Source organism: Aotus nancymaae, unplaced genomic scaffold (assembly GCF_030222135.1).
Source record: "Aotus nancymaae isolate 86718 unplaced genomic scaffold, 86718_ANA_hifiasm-v0.15.2.pri h1tg000193l, whole genome shotgun sequence".
NCBI classification, from domain to species: Eukaryota; Metazoa; Chordata; class Mammalia; order Primates; family Aotidae; genus Aotus; species Aotus nancymaae.
Window position 1 is genome coordinate 1309875 of NW_026988608.1, and position 14653 is coordinate 1324527.

Here is a 14653-nt window from a genome sequence, read left to right on the forward strand (position 1 = left end):
TTATGAACTGGAGTCTGCACTCCAGTGTCTTTTTTCTGTCCCGGGATCCCGTCCGGATCCCATGTTATGTGCGTCTCCTGGTGCCTTTGTCTCCTCCGGGCTGTGGTGGCTTCTCAGACTTTTTTATGACCTTGACAGCTCAAGGGGCACTGGTCAGATGTGTCATGAAATGTCCTTTAACTGGGATTCGTCTGATGTTTCTCTCAGGATATGGGTCTTTGGGAGGAAGAGCATGGAGGTAAATGCCATTCTCATCACGGCATGACAAGACTGCACGCTGTCCACGTGCCTCCTTGCCTTGTCACTTGCGAGGTGCCTCCACCGTGACGTCCCCTTTCCCCTCTTCCACACCATCCTCTGGAAGGAAGGGACCATATGCAGCCCACACCGGGCGGAAGGCCGTCATGGTCCCCTCGCCAAGGGGGCTTATTTACATATGTTATTCAGAATTCTTCTTTTTCTTTTCTTTTCTTTTCTTTTTTCTTTTCTTTTTTTTTTTTTTGAGATGGAGTCTCAGTCTGTCACTGGGCTGGAGTGCAGTGGCACAACCTCGGCTCACTGCAACCTCCACCTCCAGGTTCAAGAGATTCTCCTGCCTTAGCCTCCCAAGTAGCTGGGGTTACAGGCATGTGCCACCACACCCAGCTAATGTTTTGTATTTTTAGTAGAGACAGGGTTTCGCCATGTTGGCCAGACTGGTCTCAAACTTCTGACCTCGTGATCTGCCTGCCTCAGCCTCCCAAAGTGCTGGGATTACAGGTGTGAGCCACCACGCCCAGCCCGAATTATTCTGCGTAGATTTGTCTCTTGAATTAATTTTATTACCCAGCCATTGATACCACCGTAGGCTCGTGGGTGCCGGTTTGCACGCTGGCTCGTTACCCAGCCATTGATACCACCGTAGGCTCGTGGGTGCTGGTTTAGACGCTGGCTTGTTACCCAGCCATTGATACCACCGTAGATTCACGGGTGCCGGTTTGCACGCTGGCTCGTTACCCAGCCATTGATACCACCGTAGACTCACGGGTGCCGGTTTGCACGCTGGCTCGTTACCCAGCCATTGATACCACCATAGGCTCGTGGGTGCCGGTTTGCACGCTGGCTCGTTACCCAGCCATTGATACCACCGTAGACTCGTGGGTGCCGGTTTGCACGCTGGCTCGTTACCCAGCCATTGATTCCACCGTAGGCTCGTGGGTGCCGGTTTGCACGCTGGCTCGTTACCCAGCCATTGATACCACCGTAGACTCGTGGGTGCCGGTTTGCACGCTGGCTCGTTACCCAGCCATTGATACCACCGTAGGCTCGTGGGTGCCGGTTTGCACGCTGGCTCGTTACCCAGCCATTGATACCACCGTAGGCTCGTGGGTGCCGGTTTGCACGCTGGCTCGTTACCCAGCCATTGATACCACCGTAGGCTCGTGGGTGCCGGTTTGCACGCTGGCTCGTTACCCAGCCATTGATACCACCGTAGGCTCGTGGGTGCCGGTTTGCACGCTGGCTCGTTACCCAGCCATTGATACCACCGTAGGCTCGTGGGTGTCGGTTTGCACGCTGACTCGTTACCCAGCCATTGATACCACCGTAGACTCGTGGGTGCTGGTTTAGACGCTGGCTTGTTACCCAGCCATTGATACCACCGTAGATTCACGGGTGCTGGTTTGCACGCTGGCTCGTTACCCAGCCATTGATACCACCGTAGACTCACGGGTGCTGGTTTGCACGCTGGCTCGTTACCCAGCCATTGATACCACCGTAGGCTCGTGGGTGCCGGTTTGCACGCTGGCTCGTTACCCAGCCATTGATACCACCGTAGGCTCGTGGGTGCCGGTTTGCACGCTGGCTCGTTACCCAGCCATTGATACCACCGTAGGCTCGTGGGTGCTGGTTTAGACACTGGCTTGTTACCCAGCCATTGATACCACCGTAGATTCACGGGTGCTGGTTTGCACGCTGGCTCGTTACCCAGCCATTGATACCACCGTAGACTCACGGGTGCTGGTTTGCACGCTGGCTCGTTACCCAGCCATTGATACCACCGTAGGCTCGTGGGTGCCGGTTTGCACGCTGGCTCGTTACCCAGCCATTGATACCACCATAGACTCGTGGGTTCTGGTTTAGACGCTGGCTCGTTACCCAGCCATTGATACCACCGTAGGCTCGTGGGTGCTGGTTTAGACGCTGGCTTGTTACCCAGCCATTGATACCACCGTAGGCTCGTGGGTGCTGGTTTACATGTAGGTTGTAATCCATCTCTGCTTTGGTTTCCTGGTCACCTTGTCCCAGTCTGGCCACCAGGAGCTGTCTGTTGCTGTGCCTTCTTCGACACCCCTGCATCGGTGCTTTTGTTCTTGTGAGTTTCTGGTCACTTTCTCACATTCTCACGTTCGGGCACTGCGGGATGCTCCAGGCTTACCCCATGTGTTTCCTGACCCATCCCCAGGACCAGCCATTTCTCCAGGGAGCCCTGGTTGCTTTGTGAGGAGGGTGGTGGTAGACACTGAGCTCTGGGCCCCAGTGTGCTCCTTGCCCTGGGAGAACAGTGGTCTTTCTAAAGTACAGAGCCCATGGTGTCACTGCCAGCTTAAGACAGCTTTTCCTGTCTCTGCGTTGGCTCAGCTTAACGTGTTTTCTGTGCACCTGCTCTGTGCACTGCTGGTGGGTGTGTGAATTGACAGCCCTCCTTTGGCAGCTGTTCCTCTGGGTTAATAAAGTGGCACAGTCCACACCGAGAGGGGACAGGGGCCACTGACATCACATCTGGAGCTGTCCTGGCCCCACTGGCTGGGCCTCGGTGTTCTCCTGTGGACCACCCATGACTTCACAGAACACCCGTGTCATACACAGCCAGCACCGATCAAGACGAAACAAAGCCACCACACGTGGTAGCCACCGGGCCTGCAGCCTGTCTCCATGGTCAGGACCTCCGGGGAAGGGGAAGGAAGGCACGCGGGGCTCTGGAGTCCAGAACTGGGGGCTCTGGGGGAGAGCTGTCCACGGTGCTGACTCCGGGTCGGGGGCAGGGGCGCCAGCTGTGCCTGGACTGGAGGCTGAGCTGTTGGCTGCAGATGGTGCAAGGTCAGTGACTGAAAGCTGCAGACACAACTGGCCAGCACTCCCGAGGGGCCGAGAGTCAGCCACGCATGTTCCTGTCCCCAGAGTGGAGAAGGGCACCAGGCATCAGATGGCGTTCGGCGTGTGGCTGTTGAGTGAATAAGCAACATGCTTTTATTTCCCGAGCTGAGAAAGCTTCAGCCCACATCCCTATTTCTTAGCCCTCCATTTTCAGCAAAACTCAAACTCCTTCACTCCCTGCCGTCTGCAGGCCTTCCCTCTCGTTCTCCCAAAACCCACTGGAACTGGGATCTGCTCCGCCTGCTCCAAAGCAGCCTGGGGGCGGGCCGCGCTCTGTTTACAGCCTTCCTTGGCCTTGACCCTGGCAGGGTCTGACGCTCCTGGTGCCCAGCCCCCTCCCCATCCCCCTGCATGGCCTCCGGGGGGATCCTCCTCATCTCTGACTCCGACTCTGCTGTGCTGGGGCCTCAGGGCTCCTTCCCATCGCGCTGCACCCGCATGCTGGTGATCACATGGTTCAGATACCACCTATATGGCAGCAGCTCCCCATCCTATCTCCAGCTAGGGGCTGTTTCCCACATTCCAGCCTTTTCCATCCAGCCTCCGACTCCCATCACCATTTGAGTGTCCCGTTTCTGAAGGTTCAGATGCAGCCCCATGCTGGCCCTGCCTGAAGGACCCTGGCTGTGCCCATCTCTGACTTCCCTTGTGGGCTCCTTCCCTTGTGCCCCGCCTGTCAGGTGTCCTCTTGGCTCTGCCCTCTGAAGGGCCCCCTCTGCCTCGGCTCCTGCGTTCCAGGCGCAGCTCCACCCCCGCTGTGCCAGGCTTCCTCAGGGCTGACCCCTGTTCCCGAGGCCGTGGCTGGCGTGGCCCTGTCTGCTGGGCCTTCCACCTGCTGGGCTCCTGGCTCCATCCTTCAGGCCCAGGCTCACTATATGTCCGGCTGTGTGATCTCCCCACCCCGCTCTGGCCCGGCCTCCCCTCCGTTCCCCTCTGCTATAGCCAGCTGACTCTGCTGCTGCTTAAAGGAGCTCTGCCCCCAGCGCCCTCTGTGTGCCTGGCCGGCTGCTGCGCTCCCCTGGCCTGGTCCGGGTGGCAGACGTGCTGTAGTAACGACCAGCCCAAGCCAGTGGCTGAGGATGACAGGGCTTGGTTCTGCCACCTACCCCGTGTCCCCATGAGTCCAAGGGACGGCTTGGCTCACTGTCGCACTGGCCTGTGTGGAGCTGTGGCTGCCAGGGGCTGCAGTAGGGGAAGGAGTGTTCAGAGATGTCTGTCGCTGGCAGAGAATTGCCCTGGCATGAGAGCGGCCCACAGCTTGCTGGCCAGGACAGTTGCTTGGCCCTGGGCCAGTCAGAGTCAGGAGGGGTACCCGCCAGGCGCCAGGCCTAGGTGGAGGGACCATGAGAGGTAGCAATGGCCACCCCCTCCTCCTTTCCATGGCTGCCCCATCCTCCTCTCCGTGGCTGCCCCGTCCTCCTCCCGGTGTCCGCCCCGTCCTCCTCTCCGTGTCCATCCTGTCCTCCTCTCGGTGGCCGCCCCGTCCTCCTCTCCGTGGCCGCCCCGTCCTCCTCTCGGTGGCCGCCCCGTCCTCCTGTCTGTGGCCGCCCCGTCCTCCTCTCCGTGGCTGCCCCGTCCTCCTCTCGGTGGCCGCCCCATCCTCCTCTCAGTGGCTACCTCATCCTCCTCTCAGCCAGGCACACTCTGAGTCTTGCCCCTGTCCCCTGTCCCCTGGCCCCAGCCGAGCCTCTCTTGGCTCTTCCCTTGCGCTGCCCTCCCTGCACATGTGCACACCTTGCGCCACCCTCCCCGCACGTGCTGTGCTCCCTGCTTGAAGATGTTTGCCATTTGCTGCTCATCTCCGGGTCAGCCCCTTGCCCTGCACGTCACACAGGCAGGTTTCGCCTCCTTGGCTCAGTCTTGCATCCCGGGTGACTTGAAGCACTGGAGCAGGCGAGTACCTGACAAGCCAGAAGGGGGTGTCTGCATGGGGAAAGGAGGGAGAGGGGCTGGGGAGGGACCATTCGCAGGCTGCAGGGCTTGGGTGCAGTCTCCAGAGGGTGGGAGGTTGTCAATCTGACGTCCTCCCTCCCACCTTTCTTAGAGAAGAGCTCCAAGGGACGGTGTCGGCCAGGTCTCGGAGAGCGGCTTACCAGGGTCTGGTCTCTTATTTCCACAATTCCAGGGCCTGCTTTGGGTGGGGGTCTGATGTTGGGTGTCCCTCAGAGCACCTGGGCTGGCACTGGGGGTCTGTGGATTAGCCTGTGTGGGTATGAGCATGAGCGTGGGAGTGCATGAATATGCAGGCATGTGTGCGTGTGCCAGTGTACGAGCGTGTTTGTGTGTGAGCGTGGGAGTGCGTGAATATGTAGGCACGTGTGCGTGTGACAGTGTATGAATGTGTTTATGTGTGCATGAGTGAGTGAATGTGTGCGAGTGTGTGTGCATGAGCATGTGTGTGCATGCATGAATGTTTATGTGCATGAGCTTATGTGTGAATGTGTGTATGTGTATGAATGTGTTTACATGAACATGTATGTGAATATGTGTGCATGCATAAATGTATGTGTGCATGTTTGTGAGTGTGTGAATGTGTATGAATGTGTTTACATGAGCATGTGTGTGAATGTGTATGTGTGTATGAATGTGTTTCTGTGTGCATCAGCATGTGTGTGAATATATATGAATGTTTACATGAGCATGTGTGTGAGAATGCGTATGTGTGTATTAATGTGTTTCTGTGTGCATGAGCATGTGTGTGAATGTGTATATGTGTATGAATGTGTTTCTGTGTGCATGAGCGTGTGTGTGAATGTGTATATATGAATGTTTACATGAGCATGTGTGTGTGAATATGTGTGTATGAATGTGTTTGTGTGCATGAGCATGTATGTGAATGCGTATGTGTGTATGAACGTGTTTATGTGTGCATGAGCATGTGTGTGAATGTGTATATATGAATGTTTACATGAGCATGTGTGTGTGAATGTGTATGAATGTGTTTGTGTGCATGAGCATGTATGTGAATGCGTATGTGTGTATGAACGTGTTTATGTGTGCATGAGCATGTGTGTGAATGTGTATATATGAATGTTTACATGAGTATGTGTGTGTGAATATGTGTGTATGAATGTGTTTGTGTGCATGAGCATGTATGTGAATGCATATGTGTGTATGAACGTGTTTATGTGTGCATGAGCATGTGTGTGAATGTGTATATATGTTTACATGAGCATGTGTGTGAATGTGTATATGTGTATGAATGTGTTTCTGTGTGCATGAGCATGTGTGTGAGTGTGTATATATGAATGTTTACATGAGCATGTGTGTGTGAATATGTGTGTATGAATGTGTTTGTGTGCATGAGCATGTATGTGAATGCGTATGTGTGTATGAACGTGTTTATGTGTGCATGAGCATGTGTGTGAATGTGTATATATGAATGTTTACATGAGCATGTGTGTGAATGTGTATGTGTGTATGAATGTGTTTCTGTGTGCATCAGCATGTGTGTGAATATATATGAATGTTTACATGAGCATGTGTGTGAGAATGTGTATGTGTATTAATGTGTTTCTGTGTGCATGAGCGTGTGTGTGAATGTGTATATGTGTATGAATGTGTTTCTGTGTGCATGAGCGTGTGTGTGAATGTGTATATATGAATGTTTACATGAGCATGTGTGTGTGAATATGTGTGTATGAATGTGTTTGTGTGCATGAGCATGTATGTGAATGCGTATGTGTGTATGAACGTGTTTCTGTGTGCATGAGCATGTGTGTGAATGTGTATATATGAATGTTTACATGAGCATGTGTGTGTGAATGTGTATGAATGTGTTTGTGTGCATGAGCATGTATGTGAATGCATATGTGTGTATGAACGTGTTTATGTGTGCATGAGCATGTGTGTGAATGCGTATGTGTGTATGAACATGTTTATGTGTGCATAAGCATGTGTGAATGTGTGTGCATGCATGAATTGTTTATGTATGCATGAGTGTGTGAATGAATGCATCAGTCTGAGTGTGGATGAGTGTGTGGCTGGGTGTGTATCGACGTGCATGTGGAGTGTGTGTGAGTGAGTGAGCGTTGAGTGCATGGATGGAGAGGCAGAGGCTGATTCCCAGGCCTTCAGTGGCAATGAGGGGACCCTGCCTGGCTGAAGAGTGGTCTTGGGGGTGTTTACGAGGGCTGGACTTGGGTTCCTGGGCTCAGACTGTGCTTCACTGGCTGTCTACTCCCTGTGGAGGTGCCTGTGGTGGCACTGGATGTCCAGGGTGGCAGCCTGTCTCCAATGTTCTTGTTCTCTGCGACTTTAGGGAGCAGCTGAAGTGTCGAGGCTCATGCCCACTGCGGTCTGAGGCCAGTCCCGGGAGGTGCTCAGTCCCTGTACAAGTCTTGGGCACCTGCGGGGGAAGGCTCCAGGTCTCAAGAGGCCAGCGCGAGGGCGGGAGGTGAAAGCTGGTGTGGCCACGTGTGGACCTCACTGCAGTGGTCTTCTTCCCTGTCCTCAAACTGGTGTCTGAGAGGGTGGGGAGACACACCCCCTCCCACTGTCAGCATCAGGCTTGGTGGGGCAGGAGGTCAGGAATGGCCGCCGTGTGCTCACAAGTGGGCGTGGAGCCCATGTGGTCTGTGTCCTTCAGCTCTGCAGCCCGAGCGTCTTCAGTGCAGGACGGCAGGTGCGTCAGAGCCAGGGCGGGGTGGGATGGGGTCTCTGGCACTGGAAGGTTCTCCCCCAAGGCCTGGTGCATGAGTGCCATGGCTCTGCTTGAAGCCTGGCATACCTCAGCCCCAGAGTTCATGCAGGAGTCTGGATGTGTGAAGGGTGATACCTGGTGTGATGTAAACTCAAACTTGCAGAGGGGTGCTCTGGGAGGCTCCAGGCCCAGCTCCATTGGGCAGGCTGGCATCTCGTGGGCACAGCCCCCTTCCCAGCAGGAGACCTGGGCTCTGCAGGTGGCCATGCTATGCCTCTGGGCTTTGTTCAGCCCGGCTTGACCACGGGCTTCTTTCTTCCAAGGCAACAAGGATGTGTCCGGAGGGCTCCTGGGTCCTGGGAAAGCAGAGTCCCACCGTCACAAGGATGACACACATCTCGGACCGAGAACATCCGAGGGGACAGGGTCACCCACAGCCAGTGGAGCCTGTCCTTCTGTGGACCTGTGTGGTGTGTCCAGGGCCCAGTGCGTGGATCTCAGGAAACCTGTGCTGAAAGGAACTCGCATTCCTTTAATTAAAACATGGCAATGCTCCGGAGAGCACAGCCAGCTCATCCACAGCCGAGCTAATCGGAAGGTTCACAAAGTTTTCGTTAATTACACTCGCCCTCCGGTGGTTTCTTCTCTTCCATGTGCAGTTGTTGTCCTGGTTTTGTCTTTTCAAGGGACAGACAGCGAGGTTCCACAGCCATCAGGGCTGTTATCAGAATGCAGGGGAGGGCTGGAAGGAAGGCAGGTGAGAGCTGAGGCAGCAGAAGCCGGTGGAAGACTGGCTGTGCTGCTCCTGCCCTGTTTCCCTTGGGTAGCCCTGGGTGTCATGGCCCTGGGTGTGGTAGGCCTGGATGGGTGGTCCTGGACATGGTGGCCCTGGGCATGGCAGCCCAGGGTGGCCTTGGATGGGTGGCCCTGGTTGGGTGGCCTTGAGCATGGTAGCCCTGGGCATGATGGCTCTGGATATGATGGCCTTGGGTATGGTGGCCCTGGGTGGGTGGCCCTGTGAACAGCAGTAGAGCCTTGGACCCTCAGGGCGGCAATGGCCAGCTCCCCAGGGCTATGGTCAGGAGGATGCCTCAGGACGCAGCATGTTGGATGCTGGCTTGGTCCTGGAGCCTCCTGGGTAGTCCTGGGGACTTTAGCTTCTTGGGGGTCTCTTGGAATCCATCCTCATAAATGTCAAAACAGACGATCTGGCCAGGAGGATCTGGCTTTGTGTGTGGAGATGTCGCTCTCCTGTGAGCATGCATGCACACATGCACGTGCACAGTAAACGCATCCTCTCTAGGTACTACCTGGTGCAAGAACACGTCTCTCTCCTTTGCTGAGAAAGCCGTGTGGGTAGGGGCTGGGTTTTGTTCACTCTGGACTCCTTGTGGTCTTGCACATGTAAGTGCTCAATAAATGCTTAGATTTAACTGGGTAGAAAGAGAAGGTGGATGAGTCCACATGGAAGGGAGCTGAGCACACACAGGTTGGGTTTTTTGACCACGAGTGTTGCCCAATGCTGCGTCTCCCTTAGGGAGTGTGCTGCAGTGTGCAGCGGGCAGGCATGGCCCAGCGCCGCTCCCTTCTCTGGCTGGGTCCTGGGGTTGTTCTTGGGGTCTGAGGTGGAGGCATCTGCTGGCCCATAGGATGGCCAGCTGGTATGTTAGAGGCACAGCAGGATCTCTGTGGCAGGTGTGGCCAGCTCTGATTGCTGTCGGATGACCATCAGTTATCAGGAAAATTATGCTTCTGAGGTTGCCAAAAAATGGGCATTTCCAATGTGATAAATGATAAATTCTGGTGTTCGGAACATTTGCATTTTCCTGATGTCTGATGGCATCGGTGACTCTTTCGTGGGCTTATTGAACATCGCAGTGGACTGACTGTGTCCCCACCCACATCCATATGTTCAGATCCTAACCTCCAGAGTGATGGTATTAGGACCTGGGGCCTTTGGGAGGTAATTAGGATATGAGAGTGGAGCCCTCTTGAAGGGGATTAGTGCCCTTACAGCAAGGGACCCCAGAGGGCTCTCACCATCTTTCTACCACGTGAGAACACAGAGAGAAGACAGCTGTCTATGAGCCGAGAAGTGGGCCCTCAGCAGACACTGAGTCTTGCAGTGCTTGGTCTTGGACTTCCCAGCCTCTAGAGCTATAAGAAGTAAGTGTTTGTCGTTTGAGCCACCCAGTCTGTGGTAGTCTGTTAGAGGAGCCTGACCGACCAAGACACTCATTCGTACGGCTTACTTCGTGAAGCGTCTGTGCAAGTCTTTAGTCCATTTTTGTGTGTGTTTTATTAATTTCAAGTTGTAGGAATTCCTTAAAGATCCCGGATTCAGGCCCTTTGATGGAAACATGTACCCTCTTTCCTTCCAGTTTATGGCTCCCCATTCATTTTCTTTTTGACTCGCAGTCATTTTTGATTAGTGATTTCTGTGTCTCCTCTAAGAAGTCTTTGTCCGAAAGTCAGGTTTAAGTCTAAGATATATTTTGAATTAATTTTTGTGCAGAGTGTGAAATTGGGGTAGAGGTTCATTTTTCCATGTGGATATCCATTTATTCACGCGTCACTCATTGAAAAGATTTAGCTTTCCCCATTGGATCATCTTTGTACCTTTGTCAAAACCAATGTGTTTGGGTCCGTTTGTTTTTTTATCATTCTTGTTACCAGTAACACACTGTCTTGATTATTGTAGCTTTATAGTAAATCTTTAAATGAGATTTTTATGTCCTCCAATTTAGTTCATTTTCTGAAATTGTTTTAGCAATTCTAGATCCTCTGTATTTTCATATAAAGTTTAAACCAGCTTGTCAATTCATACATACAAAAGGCTGCCAAGATTTTGATTCAGATTTTGTTAAAAATAGAACTCAGTTTTAGGGAGACTGGACATCTTAATAATAATTAGTTTTTCAGTCCATGAGCACGTTTTGTCTCTCCATTTATTTAGGTCTTTGATTTCTCTCAGCGTGGGTTGTAGTTTTCAGTGGACGGGTCTTGTACATCTGTTAAATTTATCCCCAAGTAATTTTTGTTTTATGCTTTTGTAACTGGCATTGTTTTAGTTTTATTTAAATTATTGCCGGTGCATATAAATGTGGTTAACTTTTAAAGTCATTTTTATTGAAGTCTAATTTACGTAAGGTAAAATTCACCCATTTTAAGGTTGAGATTTAATGAGTGTTGACAAACGCATAGAGTCACATAACCACCACTGCAATAAAGATGTTGACTATGTCCATCACCTCAGAAAGTTCACCCTCAACCCTTTACAGCAGCCCAGTTCTGTGTTGGAGTTGGCTGCACTGGCTCACAGAAGTTCTGCATATTAGTCTCATTCTTCTTTAGTTCTTAATGGTGGTTTTGGAGAAAGAAGTTTTAAATTTTGATGAAGTTCAGTATATCATCAATTTTTTCCTTTATGGTTTGTTCTTTCTGTGTTTTTTCTAAGAAATCTTTGACCAACTCATGGTCACAAGGATTTTTTCCTGTGTTTTCTTCTAGAAGTTTTATAGCTGTTAGTTTTAATGTTTCACATGACGTGAGGGTTGAGGATTTTTTTTCTCTTCTTCCCTCCCCAGCTCTTCTTTTCATAATCTGGATGTTTATATGGTCCAGCACCTTTTGCTGACGTGACTACCCTTTCCTCATTGTATTACTTTGGCACCTTTTCTTTTTTTAAATGAGCTTGAAATTGTGGGTTTATTTTTGAACATTATTCTTCTCTATTGACCTGTGTGTCTGCCTGCACACAGTGCAACCCTATTTATGACTGTGGCTTTATGAGTCTTGGAAGCAAGAGTGCTTGACCTCCAGTTTTGTTCCTTCTCAGAATGATTTTGGCCACTCTAGATTATCTGCTGTTTTCTCCCAGCTTGCCAATTTCTGCAAATCAGTATTCTTTGTGCTCTTCTGGAGGAGAGACTGATTGGGATTTCACTGAAACTGTACATCATCGATTCAGGGAGAATGGATCTCTTGAAAATTTGAGATTTTTAATCTATGAATCTGTGCCTGTTGGGACATTTTGCTTTGATCTTCTTTAATTTCTCTCAGCACCATTTCCTAGCTTTCAGTGTGCAAGTGTTACAGATATTTTGTTAAATTTATTTCCACATATTTTATGTTTGTGTGTGTGTGTGTGTGTGTGTGGTTTTGAGACAGAGTCTCACTCTGTCGCCAGACTGGAGTATAGTGGTGTGATCTCAGCTCACTGCAACCTCCACCTCCTGGGTTCAAGTGATTCTCCTGCATCAGCCTCCCGAGTAGCTGGACTGCAGGCGTTCACCACCGTGCCCAGCTAATCTTTGTATTTTTAGTAGAGGTGGTGTTTCACCATGTTGACCAGGATGTCTTGATCTCTTGACCTTGTAATCTGCCTACCTTGGCCTCCCACAGTGCTGGGATTACAGGCGTGAGCCACCCTGCCCGGCCTATTTTATGTTGTTTGTTTTTTAAAACGAAATCTATTGCTTATATTGCCTTCGTATTCTTCAGCCTTGCTAAACTCACTCAGAATTTCCATTGTCATATTTTTAGACTCCTGAGAGTTTCTCAGATCATCTTTGAAATAAGACAGCTTTGCTTCTTTCTTTTAAAACTTCCTGCCTCGTTGCGCTGTCTGGGATCTCCAGCACAGTGAGCAGAAGAGACAACACACACCTTTGCTGCCTCCCCATCTTAGGGGACGCATTCAGTATTTTGTTATTGAGCACCACGTTAGCTGAGCTTTGTCTCAGATGCTTTTCATCAGATAGAAGGGAAGAGTCTCCTTCTCCTCTCAGTTTGCTTAGTTTTGTACTTTTAATTATTAGCAGTTGTTACATTTTGTCAAATGCTTTTTCTTCTGTATTTGTGGACAGGATGATTTTTCTCCTTTATTCTGCCCGTGTGGTAGGTTACATGGATTGACTTTTGAATGTTATACCAACCTTGCCTGTCTAGATTTGTTTTTATGTATTACTGAGTTCAGTTTTCCAGTATTTCGTTAATAATTTTTACATCTATGTTCATTGGGGATATTGGCGCGTGTTTTCTTTCCTGCAGCGTCCTGGTCTGGTTTTGATATCAGGCACGTGCTGGCCTCACAAAATGAGTCGAGAGGTGGTCTCTCCTCCTCGATTTTCTGAAAAAGTTTGATGTTGGTGTTGCTTTTCTGTTAAATGTTTTCTGACATTCACCAGTGATGCCATGTGACCGGGGTTTTCTTTGTGTGAAGATTTTAATAATGAGCCCAATTTCTTTAGTATAGAATTACTCAGATGTTCCATTTCTTCTTGTGTCTTTCAAGGAGTGGGCTTTGTCCGTTTCATGTCAGCTGTTGACTTTGTTGTATAAGGTTGTGTTTTCCTTTGAATGGCTGTAGCAATTCCCCCTTTTATTCCTCTCGTTGGAATTCTGCGTTTCCTTTTTTTCTTGTCTGTAAGAGACAGAATGATAGAATCTGTAGCTGTGTCTGTGGGCGGTCTCTTCCCTCCTTTCATGTTGTTTCTTCTGCCCCGTGTATTTCGGGTTGTTATTGGCTGCATTCGCGTTGAGGGCTGGTACGTCTTGTTGATGATTAAACCTTCTATGAAATGTTCCTCTACTAATTGGTAATATTCCTTGGTTTACAGTATACTTTGATGTAGTCACTTAACTTTATGGTCAGCGTTTTCATGATACATCATTTTCCACCCTTTTCCGTTTTAACCTGTGTCTTTAAATAGGAAGCACATCTTTTACAAATATTGTATAATGGTGTCTTGCTTTTAAAAATACAGTCTGAAAATACCTGCTTTTTAATTGGAATGTCGACGTCATTATTGACATGGTTTTCCTGAAGTCTGCCGTGTTGCTAATTTTCCCTGTGTTTCCATCTGTTAATTCTTGATCATCAGTCTCCCGGGTGAGAATATAGACTCCCGACGGTGGGGACGTTGAGCCCTGTGGTGCTCCACAGGCAGATGTGGGAACACGTTCTGGGTTCGTGCCTGGTCTTAGGGCTGGCTGTTCCCAGGGCTGCGGCTCTGTTTGTCTGAGGGGAAAGGCCACACAGTCGGGGCTCTGAGGGTGGTGCAGATGCTCAGAGTCCCCGTGGAGCCTGGCAGGGTGGATCTGCCGCCCCTAGCCTCCTGCCCGTGTTCTCCACCTTGACGCCACCTCCTCCTCTGTCGTCTCCTGCTGGGCTTCCCCTGGGTCCTGGGAAGCCACTGCGGACCCTGTGGACCTCGGGCACGGCTGGATGCGGGGCTTGTGGTCGATGTTTGCCCTTTATCACTGTCCTCCTGTGATCCACACCCTTTCAGTTGGCCAGCTCTGCTCGTGGCTGATCGGAGACTGTGGGATGTGCCTAAAGGCAAGTCCAGGAAGAGTCTGTGACATAGAAGGGCACATTCCATGGCCAGACAGGCTCCGATTCTGTGCCATCTGTGTACTTCCCTCTGGCCATTGGGTGGGGACTGCACCCCTCTTCTCCTTTGGGGCCCCTTGACTTTGGATGGGGTGGTGCTGGACTCAGGGAGGCCTCCTGGACAGTCTGCGGCAGCTATTTCCAGCAGAGCCTAGGGAGGAGTGGAGCCACAATCAGCCGTGGGGGCGGAGGGGGAGGTGACAGCTGTGTTTCTCATAGTTCAGCCACAGCAGAGGTGGACATGGACGGCACCATGTGTTCCCTGCCCTTAGCGCTGGAGTCATCTCCATGACAGCCGTGGCCTCTCCGTCCGCCTCTCCTCGACTGTGCAGCAGACACCGGACACAGAATGCCAGCCAGACCCTCAGGTGTTCCCCAAGCCCCTGCCCAGACCTGCTCCACTGTGCCCATCGCAAACCGCTCCCCTCGATGGCCTCCTCTGCGCTGAGGAAGATGGGGGCGGCAGGGAGAGAATCTGC

General features: G+C 51.3%; 1 protein-coding gene across 2 annotated transcripts in view; it reads left to right on the forward strand.

Annotated features, from left to right (window-relative positions):
- STK32C (serine/threonine kinase 32C) overlaps positions 1-14653 on the forward strand; it is a 106795-nt gene that overhangs the window by 12398 nt on the left and 79744 nt on the right. Inside the window, exon 1 of one of the 2 annotated variants that reach the window (XM_064371826.1) lies at positions 5189-5232. The exons of the other annotated variant lie outside the window; for it this stretch is intronic. The gene's annotated coding sequence lies outside the window, so the exon portion shown is untranslated. Of the gene's footprint in view, positions 1-5188; positions 5233-14653 lie in introns of those variants that run through there. 2 annotated transcript variants of the gene reach the window in all.